The sequence below is a fragment of the Pinus tabuliformis genome, chromosome 4_2, assembly GCF_031772625.1.
Source record: "Pinus tabuliformis cultivar Carrire ecotype Pingquan chromosome 4_2, CPIR1, whole genome shotgun sequence".
NCBI lineage: Eukaryota > Viridiplantae > Streptophyta > Pinopsida > Pinales > Pinaceae > Pinus > Pinus tabuliformis.
In genome coordinates this window covers 15,343-31,223 of record NC_142304.1, presented here as the reverse complement: position 1 = coordinate 31,223, position 15,881 = coordinate 15,343, and the positions used below count along the sequence as shown (strand labels likewise).

General features: G+C 37.1%; 1 non-coding gene across 1 annotated transcript; it reads right to left on the bottom strand.

Annotated features, from left to right (window-relative positions):
* Nucleotides 1-15,507: 15,507 nt before the first annotated feature.
* TRNAI-AAU (transfer RNA isoleucine (anticodon AAU)) lies at nt 15,508-15,581 on the bottom strand. Its single transcript has one exon. It is a non-coding gene; the product is annotated as a tRNA-Ile (tRNA).
* Nucleotides 15,582-15,881: the final 300 nt, after the last annotated feature.

Below are 15,881 nucleotides of genomic sequence, written 5' to 3'. Positions count from 1 at the left end.
CCGGGAGCGGGTGACCCACCACCTCCGAGCTGGCACCCACCGTGCTGGCGCATTTTCAAACCAACGCTCGCGCATTTTCAAACGATCCCTCCCGCCAAACATTCATTTGCTCCATTCGCGCTCCCGGAACAGGTCCTCTGCAACCCTCTCGAGCATTCGTTTCTCGTGATCACGTGCTGGCTCACCTCGCAAGTCCGCTCACGGTGTTGAATCCTTGCTCTTTTCTGTACAATCCCAAGTTTCAATCTCTGAGATAAAATTGTTTAAAGAAAATGTGAATCCCAAAGCCACGTTAGGCGCTTGCGCAGAGCATGCCAGCTCTGGCACCGGAATCAGTGAAAAAACATCACCCGTGATATAAAAGCAGAGGCAATTTTCGATAAGATCAGGAAGAAATCCACGAGAGGCAGTTCTCGATAAGATTGGGAAGAAATCCAAGAATATCCATGAACAGCAGCATCGAATTTCTCAAAACAGAACACTGATATCAAATTCCTAATGTTTTCTGCTGCTTCGAGGTGATAATTCTTGAATGTTTTTGTTACACAAACTTTGTGCACTGCCCGTAAAATAAACTTAAATGGTTATTAAAATTTTACAGAATGCTAGAGTCTAATTAGACTGTTTTTTTGCTTTGAAAGTCTGGAAATTCTGGTCAGGATTTTTGTAAATCTAATTTATATGTGTCTGTTAGGTGTCCAGATGTTTTTGATGGTGTTTGTTAGGTGGCAGATGTTTTTGATGATGTATGTATGGTGAGGCCGCCTTGAAATTTTTCTATATCAACTGTTATGATTTTTCTATATCAAGCTCTTATCATATCTTGCCCAAAGGACTGCTTGCTGTTTATGTATGTTTTTTTCAGCGAGGATGATATGACATGAAAGGTTCTGACTAAGAAACCGAAAAACATATAGATACTATATATTCCGTGCTTCTGTCTCTAAGGCAGTCCTTTAGGATTTTTCTAAACTGCAATCTTTGTTGATATTTTCATAAAATATTTTTTTTTTTGTATTTGTTAAAAACCTCATTGATGGAAACTACAAGAAAATGAAACCAACATGCAGAACAACAATTAACTGATATAATGTGACAGAAGGTAATGTTTCTCACGCCTTCCCATATTTGTTTCTAAATAGATTCTTATGTTCTCATTTCTAAGGTAATTATGGCCTTTCCTATGTAAGATTCCCTTTGGAAACACCTTAATTTTTCCCTTAAATCTCTGAGTTTTTATTGAAGTTCTCGGTGAGAGTTTTCGTCAAACAATTTAATGTCTTATGGCTGTAGGTGGTTGTTTCTTCTTTTTTATTTCAGATTAGAAAACAATGTCTTATGGCTGTAGGTGGTTGTTTATTCTTTTTTATTTCAGATTAGAAAACATAATGTTGTATTCATGCCCAAACATTTTTCAAATAGTGAGACAACCTTAATATTAGACTTCAGCCAAAGATACAATTCTGATATACACCATACAATGACAAGAAGCACCTTTCACCAATGCAAATTACCCAGAACTAAATAATATTGCATTTCTAATTTATGAGCTGATATGCCAACCAGTCTTCAACCAGCAACTAATATACCATGCAATACTCTGAAATAACACCATTCACTGATAAATATGAGGAAGCACGTGCAATCACCTCAACAATCTTAACAAATTTCAATGACTTGTATGCAAGCATCTCACACAATTTTGAGGGAGATAATATGGAACATCTCACCCCTTACACAATAACTTCAAAATATTCACGAAAGGAACTCTAAATATGAGCATCTCATCCTTCCTTTTCTCATGCACATTCCTTCCACACATATTCAATCTCAGACCAATATAAAGGTAGCTAGAACAAGCATCGCACCCTCAAACCACAGTCAAACATCCTTCTTAACAGTCCCACAACTTAGAGGGAACTATCAGGGATTTTCTTAACCCTCTGGTGCAACAGCATTTCAACTTCAAAATATCAACATATACAGAATCTCTGCTTGATTATTTACAACAATCAACATAATTGTCCTCGGGCTGTATGCCTGGACAGTTCTCTTAGCAATTTCGGCCCACAAGCTTCCATAAAATGAACATCATTTTGATAACAATTGACACGGTGCTATGCCGTAGGCCCAAAATCATCAATTTCCCATAGCATTTATCATACCAGCAACAGTCAGAATATAAAGTCTAACAATTACTCTAATTAAAATCAACTTTGTAATAAACCGAATAAAAATAGAGGAGTTATTCCCTTACAACCAGCAGCTCTGGCACATCCAAATCTCCCAAGTTAATTCCTACTAGAAATCAGCTACTTGTCACTACTGGTAAGACTTTCCCCAACTTGGAATCTTCTAAGTTTATACTCTAGTTGTTCTCTATTACAACATTCAATTCTTACCTACTTGAGGGTCATTTTCATCCTGATCTCTGTTTCACTACAAATATAATGATAGCCATCTCTGTTTCATCATGCAACCAGTTATCTACAGTTTATTAAGCGTGCTCATGCAAACTTGAAAAGTGTGCACTTGCAGTTTATTTTGACTACTAAATTTGCCCCTGCATCAGTCATTGAATCATTTGTAGACAATAAAAATATTTCAGTCTAAGTATCTAATTTAAGAACTGCTTTTTGTCTCACACACAAGCTCTGTTCCATCCCTTTTTCCTGGTCCCTAGTTCTTCCTACATGATCATTTAAAATATGAGGAAGGCGTGATAAATATGATAAAACATGCAGAACAACAATTAACTGATATAATGCGACAGAAGGTAATGTTTCTCACGCCTTCCCATATTTGTTTCTAAATAGATTCTTATGTTCTCATTTCTAAGGTAATTATGGCCTTTCCTATGTAAGATTCCCTTTGGAAACACCTTAATTTTTCCCTTAAATCTATGATTTTTTATTGAAGTTCTCGGTGAGAGTTTTCGTCAAACAATTTAATGTCTTATGGCTGTAGGTGGTTGTTTCTTCTTTTTTATTTCAGATTAGAAAACATAATGTTGTATTCATGCCCAAACATTTTTCAAATAGCGGGACAACCTTAATATTAGACTTTAGCCAAAGATACAATTCTGATATACACCATACAATGACAAGAAGCACCTTTCACCAATGCAAATTACCCAGAACTAAAATAATATTGCATTTCTAATTTATGAGCTGATATGCCAACCAGTCTTCAACCAGCAACTAATATACCATGCAGTACTTTGAAATAACACCATTCACTGATAAATATGAGCATCATTAACAAGCTGGAAATTGTAGGGCCATTATACAAACTCAATAAAGAAAATACATGGCATTAAGTATAACAGAGGAACCTGATATCATACACAGCAATGAACCTTCATTTCAATATTCAGCCCCTTGAGGAATATCAGCAGGGATGACTACAGAAATTCGAGCTCTTCATTCCTCAATCTTTAGCCTCTGCCACAGGCCTGAATAAGCTACAGGAGTTTACTTGGTGACTGATATACACGCACATCAACTAGATGTATCTCGGCCTCTTTTTAATCTTAAGCTTCAGCCACTGAGGATAGTTAATGCAGCCAGCATATAAAGAGATAATTCGGCCCAGTAATGAAGGTGATACGACCCTCTCAAACAGCAGAGGAACACGACCAGCAAGGTAAGGAACTCAGCTACTGGAAAATGGAGAAACTCGGCTCAGGTGTCCCCAGAATATGTTCCCCTGAGATGCCAAACTCGATCCAATTAGGAGCAACCAACTCGTCTCTCTAGATTGATGTGCACAACATCTTTCTCCCAAGAACTTCAACCCAATGAGAGAGAAACTCAGCCAGCAAGTAAAGTGAAGGAATCTTGTCCCTCTCAACAAAGGAAATCGACCCACAAAGAGTTCAGATTTGAAGGTCACGAACAGCCATGAAATGGATACCTTGACCCTCGGAAATATAGCTCATCTAATGGGTAATGTGCATCTTTCTTAGGTTAAATGAGACAGAGCAATGGGGCTAACGCTTTAAAAAAACTCCAAGAAAAATATCCTATGAAACTAAAATGAGTCCTCACTATTCCTGAATATGCAGAGCTAGGATAACTGTTGCTTCTCCATGGATCAAAAAGCAATGTTTGTAAGTAAGAGAAATAGTCCACGCACAAACAGAGAAAAAAATATAGGTTACATCATCTGTAAGAAATGGTGAAGACAATGTGGTAAAACAGGGGTGTTACTTGGTACTTTTTATTGCAAACTGCAGACTGGGGGAGCTTTGTCAAACAAACACCTTAAGGATATGGATAGTCTCTCTTGAGATGGGCTACAATTTCAAATCTCTTCTTACTCATTTGACATGAGCCCTAATGTCAAAAGGGCAGTGAAACATTCAAACTTTTAGGAACATAAGATTGCATTAATTCTCACAGGCTGTGGAGAATACAAACACCGTACCTGGCATTCTGGCTGTCCAACTCTTTCAGGAAATTCGCCTTTGCTTGAGGGTTCTGTTGAAAATTGAGTTACATAGACAGAGGTTTCAGTAATAGGGTTGGGTCTTCGGAATATAAACCCATGTCATGATCCATATTTGTCAAGGAGTTGTTGGATTTTCTTTGCAGCAGATTTTGCATGTTGTTATGTTTCTTTCAGCAATGTATTGATTATACCAAGATGAAGCATTTGAAAGTCTATAATACTGTTTTGTGTATGGGTAGAAAAAGATGAAGGGGAGATAGTGAATTATGCTCTAAATGTGGTTATATCTAGTGGGGTCTTGAGTGTAAATTGTACACACTACAGAAAATTGCACTTCAAGTGGTGTTCAATATTTATAACATGAACTGTCGCTCATATGTTTAGTCAATATTCGTGTTCGCTCATTTGTACAGGGATTTGAAGAATGAAGAAGTGGGACTTCATCAATGAGTTGGAGGTTGAGGACCCAAAAGGAATGACAAAGTTTTCAGCGGAAGATTTGACATGGACAAAAGTAGCAGGAGACCAAGTCGTGATTATTCCATATTGTCGACTTCAGGATTTTATAAGTGGAGAGCAATTGAGGGAAAGTTCACCTACTCAATTTGTTGCTAAAACTCGACGAATTAAAGATGTGAAGGATATCAAGAAGACAAATGCTTCAACATATCTAGAATATGTTGTGTGAGTCTCTCTCTCTCTCTCTATATATATATTATTTTGATTTTAAGTTCACTATGTCAAACATGCATAAATATTTTATTTAATTTTTTGTAAATTCTTGATCACCAGATATTGGTGTGCCTATGGTCCAAATCATGTACAAGCCAGCAATGTAGCTGAACCTGGATCTACAACTAAAAAACGTCTTCCACGTCACAACATTAAAGTTGGTTGTCAGTGTCACTTTATTATGCGACGACTTGCTCTTAGACCAAATGATGTTGTTCTAATATATACAGCATGCAGACATATTGATGAGAAAAATGTGGTTTGTCATGGAAATGAGGAAATTAAACTTGTGATTTCATCAACTCATAAGAAATTGAGGGGTTTATTACAAATAACACCCACAACTTTGGAGCAGGCATATGCACTAAATCAATTGGTAGAAAATGTAAGCCAAGAGTACAATAATAAGAAATTCGATGTTGTAACTCCATCCAAGGTCACTACCAAGAGGCGACATAGTTTCTTGAGCCCAATAAAAAAAAGGGGGCAAAGTGTTCATGTGTTGAAATCAAGAAAAGATGAACCACAGTTTCTAAAGGTTGGACGGTGTCGTGGAAGGAAAAGAAGCATGAATGAACAATTGGAGATCTCTTCTACAAAAGAAATCAATCCGGACCACACATCTAGAAGGGTTCAACATTCTATTTTACGAAATACTGGTATGGAAATATCAATTGATGTATCATTTTATGTGAAATTCAAAATATCATTATCTTCATCGCCTTCAATGCAATTGCATAACAATGTGTTTTTTTTGTTACAACTGAAGATTCCACATCTCATAATACTTCAAGTTGTCAAGTTCGATTATTTGATGAGAATAATGTGGATCCAAATATGGGGAGTTCATTGATTCCTTTTCCATTTGATTCACCACGCCCACCTCTCCCGTTTGATCATCGAACCCCCTAGTTGTTTCCACCATTTGCACCAAATTCATTCATTGGGCACCCTACCTCAACCCATAACATTTCGGTTCCACACCCTAGAGTGATGCCCCCTATTGTACAACTAGTCAGATTGTATCGCCGCTCGCACTCTATACCTTGTTCATTTATGACATCCAACATGCCTCAATCCATTGCCCCAGAACTACACAACTATTACACACTTCCAATCAACAATTTACCTACAGTTGCTCCATCTACAGAGGAGGGACAATCTAGTCACATGCCTTCAAACTTTGTGGTAAGAAAAGTTGGTTGATGAAAATGTTATAACTTTCATGAATGAAATTTTGTATGAATGAAAATCTCTATTTATATTTTAAGTGAACCTATATTGCTAATTTGTTTTGTAATGGATTAACCAAAAGCATTTGACAACATTCTTCTCAATTTGTTTTACAAGAAATAGCGGGTGAAAAGAGCAATCAAAGTGCCAGCAATCAATGGCAAGATGACAAATATTCGAGCTGATAAGTATTCATGGATAAAATATGGGCATAACCCTATAAAGGGCTCTCCTGATCCAAGAACATCTTGTGTGCATGACGGGTTGAACATGTCTCTGGATATGTACAACATTTTGTAAATTCAATTTTGTACGGTTATCGTATTGAGATATTGAAATCTTTTTGTTGAACTCAAAGCATATAAAATCTCAGTGTAAATGTTGGCTGAACTCTCACAAACTCCAGAAAATGGTTATTTGCCTTTTTGCTACTATAAGCTTGATACATCCTTTTTGGATAACAGTATAGTGTATTGTATATAAAGGCAGAATTGGAACTCTTATATATCAGACTGTCTCATTACTGTAGATGTGATTTTGGCATGCTGCTTTAATACAAAATGAATTTCAGTGAAAATTGGTGAAAATTGGTCTTTTGTGAAAATTATTGACATGCTCAAAGTTAGTCCTTTGGTGTCTGGAAATGATTGAAAATTGTGGAGTTGGAACCCATCTATGCATACTCAATGCTATTTCCTTCAAGTCCAATGTGACATGACTCATGAAGGAAGGATGGACCTGTATATAGCAAATCCCATAGGGCTGAAGGAGGGGACAACCCATGCACTCTAAGGCTAAATTCCTGGTACCAATGAAGATGTTCCTCATTTCACTTGGCTTGTAACATTGCTTAAACCTCGGCAACCAGGGGAAGCAATTCAGAGTTTCCAAATCAGTTGAACCCAATAAGCAAGGATGTGTTGCTATCTTTGTGCTTTCTCTTTAAACAATCCCTGTTGTGTTCTCATCCATTCTTTCAAAGTTTTGATGTTAGAGATTATGGATTGGTACAAAGTTGGAATCCCCAACCTGTTTCTGCAAATGTATCTTTTCTTAGTTTTCATTCCAAAAACTAGTTTTTTGAGATATACTACCTATGGGGTGAGCCTGCTGTTTCCAATTTTGAGAAATTTCATCTTTCACACCAGATTTTTAATCTGACATAATTTAGTATGAAAAGTCCAATTTTGTGGCCATATCAAGGGGGCTGTAAATTGGACCCTGATTGCTATTACAATTTGTGAGCTTCATACTATGCACTATGCAGCGTAATGTTAAGACAAAACTAGCAGCTAATTAACATCTTGTAACCTTGAAGATTCATATAACATGTTACTTTATTACATTATGCCTAAAGTTACTTTATTATTTAATACTGCCATGTAATAAAAACATGATACATATAGCCTAAGTGGTCCTAACAGTTAAGAACATGTGATTCTCTCCACAAAGGTCATATGTTCAATTCCAAACAGGGGTAAAATATGTACATGTGGCCAAGCCGCTGTTTGTGTGGCAGTGGGAAGGTATAAGCATTCCCATTCTTTCTTACAGGGTAGCGAATGGACAAATTATATTTATAAGGCAGACCCCAATGCCCAACAATTTTCTAGAAAAAAATAAAAACATGATATTACCATTAAACTAACATTCAAGAATCTCATGAGGCCACAAAAAAACACCCCTTACAATGTGTAGAACTACAACACCCACAGATCAGTAGAGCTCCTCATCAAATATCCAAGATTATTGCCATGCACATTCCAGACCCATGTAAATACACAAAAACAAATTATCCATGCCTTTCTCAAACAGTAAATCGAACTTTCTTATTAAAAGAGTTTTATATTCTAATACCCTCAATACAAATACTATGCATGGAAATAATATTACTTAGTCAATATATATTTTTTATTTTTCTTTATAAATAAGATTATGATTAGTTCCTATAAAAGATTTTAATGATTATGATTTGCTACTATGCAAATTATAAAAATAAAAAATCCAAATAAAAGTAATTTTAAAAATCAAATTTATTATTCTTTAATTGCTTTTGCTTTTGTTTAAGGTTAATGGTTGTAACTATTTATACCAGCAGGACTGCAGATCCAAAAATAATTGAAATAACCATCTTAAGTACTGTGCCTTCCTCTGCTGTCATAAATGAATGTGGACAGGCCCAAAAGTAGCATCAAATCAGGGCAAAATCAGCACCTTTCCTCTGCTGTTAAGTTATCCCTGCTGTTGGTTATAACTCCCATCACAAGCACGCCCAATTTCTTGTTGTAGATACTGTGTTTGGGCTTCAAAGGAGTGCCCCATATCCTGATATATCTCCTCAAAAGAACACTTACTTCTGAACATAACCCACAGCCACATACTTATACTGCAGTGCCCTATCTTATGCAAATCTGCCCTGTAAACAATGGGAAACATGCAGGAACGTGGCACAAATGTCCATGATTGAAGTGGCCACAAATCGGCTTTGATTTTCCTTGAAAGATATTATCATGAAAGGTACTTCGAGCTTTTGCATCCTTGGTAGAAGTAATGAAGGAACTTCCTTACATTTATTTTTACTATGCACTTAATCAATACAGGTGTGGAAAGAAGTTGAACATCAGACCTCACTTCAGCATTTGTGGGATAAATTGATCCTGGAAGATTGCTTTCAAGAGCACTTTAATAGAAGAGAGCTGAAGGAAATAACACTTCCATACTTGATTACTTGGGGAATCTGGTCAGTGAGGAATGCCAGGTTTTTTGCGGATGTCTAAGTGCCCACTTTCAAAGTTTCATTACAAGTGATTTCACTGTTTTCTTCTTATAAGCCTAGTATACAGCCAAAACCCAGTCATATGATTTTGAACAAGGATTATGCGTGGAGCTTATTTGATGGGGCCTGCCAGGGTCCAGAACACTTCTGTAGTCTGGGTATTGTGTTATTTACTGCTAAGGATCAGAAATTCACTAGTAAGGCATATATGGTTATTCGTATTAAAAATCAAGCTGAATTTAGAACATTATTTTTCCTATTACAATGAGCTACAAAGAAAAATATACTGCAACTACAGGTTTTTGGGGACTCTGATATGGCTATCAAAAGGATGAACAATCACATCCAGGTCCACAGTTTGAGCCTTTCAGAGTTGGGAATACATTTGGAGGATACCTCTGGTCATTATCAGATGATTAGTTTTACTTATATTTAAAGAACTGAACAGTTTTGCCAATTCACTAAGGAAGCTTTGCATTTGGCTCAAAGTTTTCTTGTTTTAGATGAATTTACTGAGGGGCATCTAGTTTCCTCAAGGTCTTGTTACATTTTAGACTTCTGATCTTATTTGGATGGTGATCTGTAACATGTCAACTGATGATGACATATTTTGATATAGAACTCAATTAGATATTCAAATTTTTGGAACAACTTATGTAAAGGAAACTGATTAGTCTGAGTTTCAACGAGTCTCTAGTCTTCACAACAAATCTGAGCTCTTCAATAGGAAACTGATCACATGAATTGAGGTTAACATCTGAGCTTATATACTTTCCACTGTGTGAGATATGTCACATTTCTACAATTCCACAGTCCAAGCTTGATTAGGACTATCCGAGGGTATCACAGTGGCTTATCAGAGCTTCTATTTCTCTTGCCAATCCAGGCTTCTCATGGATTTTGATCTTGAGATTCGGGCCTATAAAACTGATTTCTCTCAAGGTTTTGAGCCTCACATATATTATTGCAATTCTATATCCAAGCTTCTAACAACAAGTCCTAGTTTGAAAGGAGCATAATAGTATTTTCCCAAAAAAGTATTCGCTTTTATCTCCTCGGCTTATGTCATGCTTGTATCCCTCTTATCTGTCTTCTTGTGATGTTCTTCACTGAGGTTGATGGGAGGAATGACCAGTTCCAGCTTATATTTATACTATTTTTTTACCTTTAATGAAATGACACGTCACTTGGCCAAGGAACATGAGCCTACATAATTCATTTTACCAATACTAATTTTTCTAATTTATAAATTCAATTTCTCTCAATCTAAGAGGAGTTAGAAAGCGAGTAATAGCTCATTCGAAAGGGGAAAGTGTCCTCTACAAGATGGTGTCATTTTCATCCTTAACTAATATCAGTATTCCATCAGTAAAATTATATTTTATGAACTGTAATCATTATTTTATCTGTGGCAGACTTTAGGATTTTATCATTATGTTTTCGACAATGTTTAGGGCTTCCATATTTTTAATCTTTTTGGCAATATCCAAAGATGAGTGTTTCTTCACTTGTTTTCTTTATTTATTAGGATTAGGGCATCTTCAAAGGCATCATGGGCATCTAGGGCTTCATTGATATATGCGTACATCTTGGATGAGTTTATGATATATGTGACTGCTGTTGCATATATCTCTAGGTTGTTAGTTTTTATCAACCATGGTTTTCTTTTAAAAAAATATAGAAAATATTACTATGGGTATGAAAAAAAGTTTTACATGCTTTTATGAAGTTTGAAGCTTATGATTCTATGAAATTAATGTTAGATATTCTCATGCTAGAACAGTAGACTAACCCTTCTCAGTACAAGGCCCAATTATTGATTATCCTAACAGATTATTTCTTCTTCCCATGGTGCAGTTAGGCTATCAATTAGCACTATTGGGCTAGTTTGTATTTCATGCCAATCCCATAACAACTTTCAGATTATCTGTATAAACAACATATAACTGATCTGAGCATTCCCACTTTTGGAATGGTGGATGTCATTAATGATGAAGAGCAGTTTAGTACATTATAAATAAGTGAATGAGCTAGCACAGTAGGTTAAGACGTGGTTGGTGAAAGCCATTAGGCATCTGCATCAGCTAACCTTTCATAAGAGCAGAGTGGAGAGGAGCAGAATTAGGCATTCCACTTTTCACTAATCTAATATGGTTATTGGAGTCTGCAATAACTAAGCTTTCATAAGATTGGAGTGAAGAGGAGAAGAGCTGGGCATTCCACTTTTCAATAAAAACAGAGTGGAGAGGAGAAGAGTTAGGCATTAGAAATACTCAATCATATTTTTGTCTATACATAGTTTAAGGTTTAAGTTCTTAATGTTGCTGCAACAACAAACACTCTCCCAAATGTGTGCCCCCCCAGATGTCTGTAAACAACACAAAAATTAACCATATAACCTACAAGCCAATGGCCCTTCTTGTGGAGCTTATCACTGGCAATAATTGATGGATATGCATTGCTTGTAAAGCCCAGTCTACGAAATTCTCTTGTTGTCAGTCTTTTTGTTGTAGCTGATGGGGTAAGGAGAAATTTACTGAACCAGGCAGTGGATCCATTATGCCTGCAGGATTTACTAATTCTCTCATAAAAAACTCATCTGAAAATTCACTATTGCAGGTTACTGCAACATTGACTTTTGCTGCTGCCTGTGCATAAGCGGGTACTACTATTCTCATTGGAAATGATTTAATAGAATGTGCCCAGAACCACTGTGCAAAATATGAAACTGCTACAGCTATCGAATTCTTGAGTTGGTTCATGGTTTCACCATCATTTTTTTTTTACATTTTGGATGTTGGCAAAGAGGTAATATTTGGTGTGCCTTGTTGAAGAAGTCCATTCACACTTAACACCAGAAGTGTATGCAGCTTGATTTTTCCATGAGAATAAAGCTTTCTGCATCAAGCCAATTACCTTTTCGGGGTAATAATGTCCACTGGAAGTTTTGATATGGAAGACATATTAGAGCTAAGCTAAAGGTTACCTAGATTGTCTAGAGTCCATTTCTATATTAGCATGTTTTTTTTAGGGATCTTGGACATATGTTGATATGCAATATTAAGGGCAGCCCCTTCAGGAACAACAAAAACATCCATATCATTGATTTAGATGCACCATACTTCCAATTGGAAATACCCAATCATATTTTTGTCTATACATAGTTTAAGGTTTAAGTTCTTAATGTTGCTGCAACAACAAACACTCTCCCAAATGTGTGCCCCCCCAGATGTCTGTAAACAACACAAAAACTAACCATATAACCTACAAGCCAATGGCCCTTCTTGTGGAGCTTATCACTAGCAATAATTGATGGATATGCATTGCTTGTAAAGCCCAGTCTACAAAATTCTCTTGTTGTCAGTCTTTTTGTTGTAGCTGATGGGGTAAGGAGAAATTTACTGAACCAGGCAGTGGATCCATTATGCCTGCAGGATTTACTAATTCTCTCATAAAAAACTCATCTGAAAATTCACTATTGCAGGTTACTGCAACATTGACTTTTGCTGCTGCCTGTGCATAAGCGGGTACTACTATAAGATACAGCCAAGTTAAATCAATTTGAGAGCAAGGTTGTTTTAAGAACACAATCTGTCAGAATGATATCGTTACAGTTATGAGGTCTGATGCCTATTCCTAGTGAAACCTACTTATTATCCATGGATAACGGGGATTAGGTTTACCTCAGAAAATTCTATTTTGGCATACTGATAGCAGGAATAGACTATTTAACAAGGAGCAAGATTTCTGTATAGATAGTGTGCCAATTCAGTCAATTTTATGTTTAGGTTCATTACTCATGAAGTCTGGCTCCAATCTCTCAAAAAGATTAAGTTTGCAGTGACTGGTATCAGTAATTTCTTTTTGTCTAAAACCCGATTCAATGTTTGATATCAGAATTTTCAACTATTTTATGGCCGGAGCAGGTTATGGCAAGGAAGTTAATGGATGACCTATTTTATGGCCAGAGCAGGTTATGGCAAGGAAGTTAATGGATGACCTCAACAAGGACCAACCTCTCTAGCTCTTGCAATTTTTTCAAGGGCTAATGCATGTTGGTCCCTCCTCTGCCCCTTTAAATATTTTCAAGGTTCACGGTCGTGGAGCTATATGCATGTTCTGGCTCTAATGCATGTTGGTCCCTCCTCTAGACCTCACAAATTTTTCAAGCTTAGTTCATAGTCGTGGAGCTACATGCATGTTCTGCCTCTGAATAAATTGTTTCCTGGGGAAGCTCTTTCTCGAAGTGGATGTCTTTAGGTTCCTTATGCCGTAGAAGATTTCTCCTGAGTGACATTTTTCTTCTCCAATTTAAGGTTGTTGCTATTGAAATACGCATTATGAGATGTTGCCTCCAGTACTCGGAAGCTTTCTGTCTTGCAATTGCAGAAGGTAAGGTTGTTGCTATTGAAATACGCATTATGAGATGCTGCCTCCAGTTCTCGGAAGCTTTCTGTCTTGCATTTGCAGAAGGTAAGGTTGTTGCTATTGAAATACGCATTATGAGATGCTGCCTCCAGTACTCGGAAGCTTTCTGTCTTGCATTTGCGGAAGGGACTATTGAGACAACATCACCATTTGCAGAAGGGACTACTGAGACAACATACACTGGCAGAAAGGATTATTGAGATAAAATAACCATTTGCAGAAGGGATTACTGAGACAGCATAGTTTTGCACAACTTGTTATCTTCAATCCCAGAAGAAAAATAGCGAAAAAGAAAAAAACATCTATTTTCAAATATTTTATGGCAAATTTCACTCCAAAAAATTCTTATTTTCATGACCACTAGGATTCGCCCTTTCCCTGCCCAAACTCATGCTTAACATTATTTTCCCTTAAATTGTAAGCATCACATATATGTAAATAATGTGTAGTCTACCATGTATAATAGTGCATCAGATCCATATATGCACCAATGAAATTATATAAACAGAAAATATTCTGGACATAAAAACTTTACATCAACGCAGGTTAGAATCTGGATTCTGAAATAAAGGGATATAATTTTGAACTGTGTACCAAATTACCAATTGCAGATGATAAAACATTGCATACTTTGTGCTATTACCGTGGCATCTAGGTTATCAGAGCATGCATCCATGTTACTATCAATAAAACATGCATGTTTTGTGCTATTACTGCAGCATCTAGGTTATAAGAGCAGGCATCCAAGTTATAATTGAAGGAAATATATGGTTCTGCAATCAAAATCTGCTCGCAAGAATGCAAGCATGTTACTGCTATTGGTCTAGTATATCTCAGTTTTTGTTGTTGCTGTATCTGACTTGTGTGTGAACGTCAGTCCAAGCTTGTCACTTTCATTAACAAAGGAAACAGAGGGTTCCGAGTTGGACATTTGTTTGTGGGCCACAGTCTAAGCAACAGAAGCCACAAGGACTTCAACACTGTGAGAGCAAGGATTCAACACCGTGAGCGGACCTGCGAGGTGAGCCAGCACCGTGAGCAGGAGAAACGAATGCTCGAGAGGGTTGCAGAGGACCTGTTCCGGAGCGCGAATGGAGCAAATGCATGTTTGGCGCGAGGGATCATTTGAAAATGCGAGAGCGTTGGTTTGAAAAAATGCGCCAGCACACGCGAGCGTTGGTTTGAAAATGCGCCAGCACAGCGGGTGCTAGCTCGGAGGTGGTGGGTCACCCGTTGCCGGAAAAAGTTTTTGTCGAGTTCCTGGAGAAACGATGAATGACATAGGTATGTATATATGGTGCATTAAAAAAGTTGCCATCGAGTTCCTGGAGAAACCGTTGCCGGAAAAAGTTGCTGTCGAGTTCCTGGAGAAACGATGAATGACATAGGTATGTATATATGGTGCATTAAAAAAGTTGCCATCGAGTTCCTGGAGAAACGATGAAATGTATATATAGTGAGGCCGCTATCCGATAACAAGCTGGTTAGCTCTTGCCAGCCTAAATACCTCATCACTAATAATGCGCAGCACAAATACCTAGTCACCTAGTGATAATAATGAAAAGCAGGCTGCTTACTTGCCAGCCTAAATACCTCATCACCAATAATGGGCAGCACAAATACCTAGTCACCTGGTGATAATAATGAAAATTGAATAGTGGGTAGCACAAATACCTAGTTACCTGGTGATAATAGTGAAAATTGAACAATGGCCTGACATACATAGTCACGTGGTAATAATAACGAAAAATTGAATAACTGGTGATAATAATGAAAATTGAATAATGGCCAGCACATATACCTAGTCACCCGGTGATATAATTGACCTGTGCAGATCTCGAACTGGCATACATAGTCACATGGTAATAATAACGAAAACCGAAGAATGGCCTATGCAGGTCTCGAACCTGCGACCTTCGCGTTATTAGCACGACGCTCTAACCAACTGAGCTAATAGGCCAGTTGAAATACATTCAGCTTGATATTTATTGCATAACTATTTTGGCCATGAATCTTTAAACCAAAATCTGTGTGCTGATGGAATCAGATTTCTTTAAGTGGGATTTAGTTTGGAATCAGATTTATTTAAGTGGGATTTAGTTGTGACACAATTCCATTAAAAGTGGTTCAAAATAAATGTGGACACTTGTAGGTTTTATCACCTTACCAAAATAGCCCTACCAAATATGTAGGCCAAAGAGTACGAAATATTCAGATTTACTTTTTAACTCTTTCTCATATTGAAGTTTACTGGGAGTAG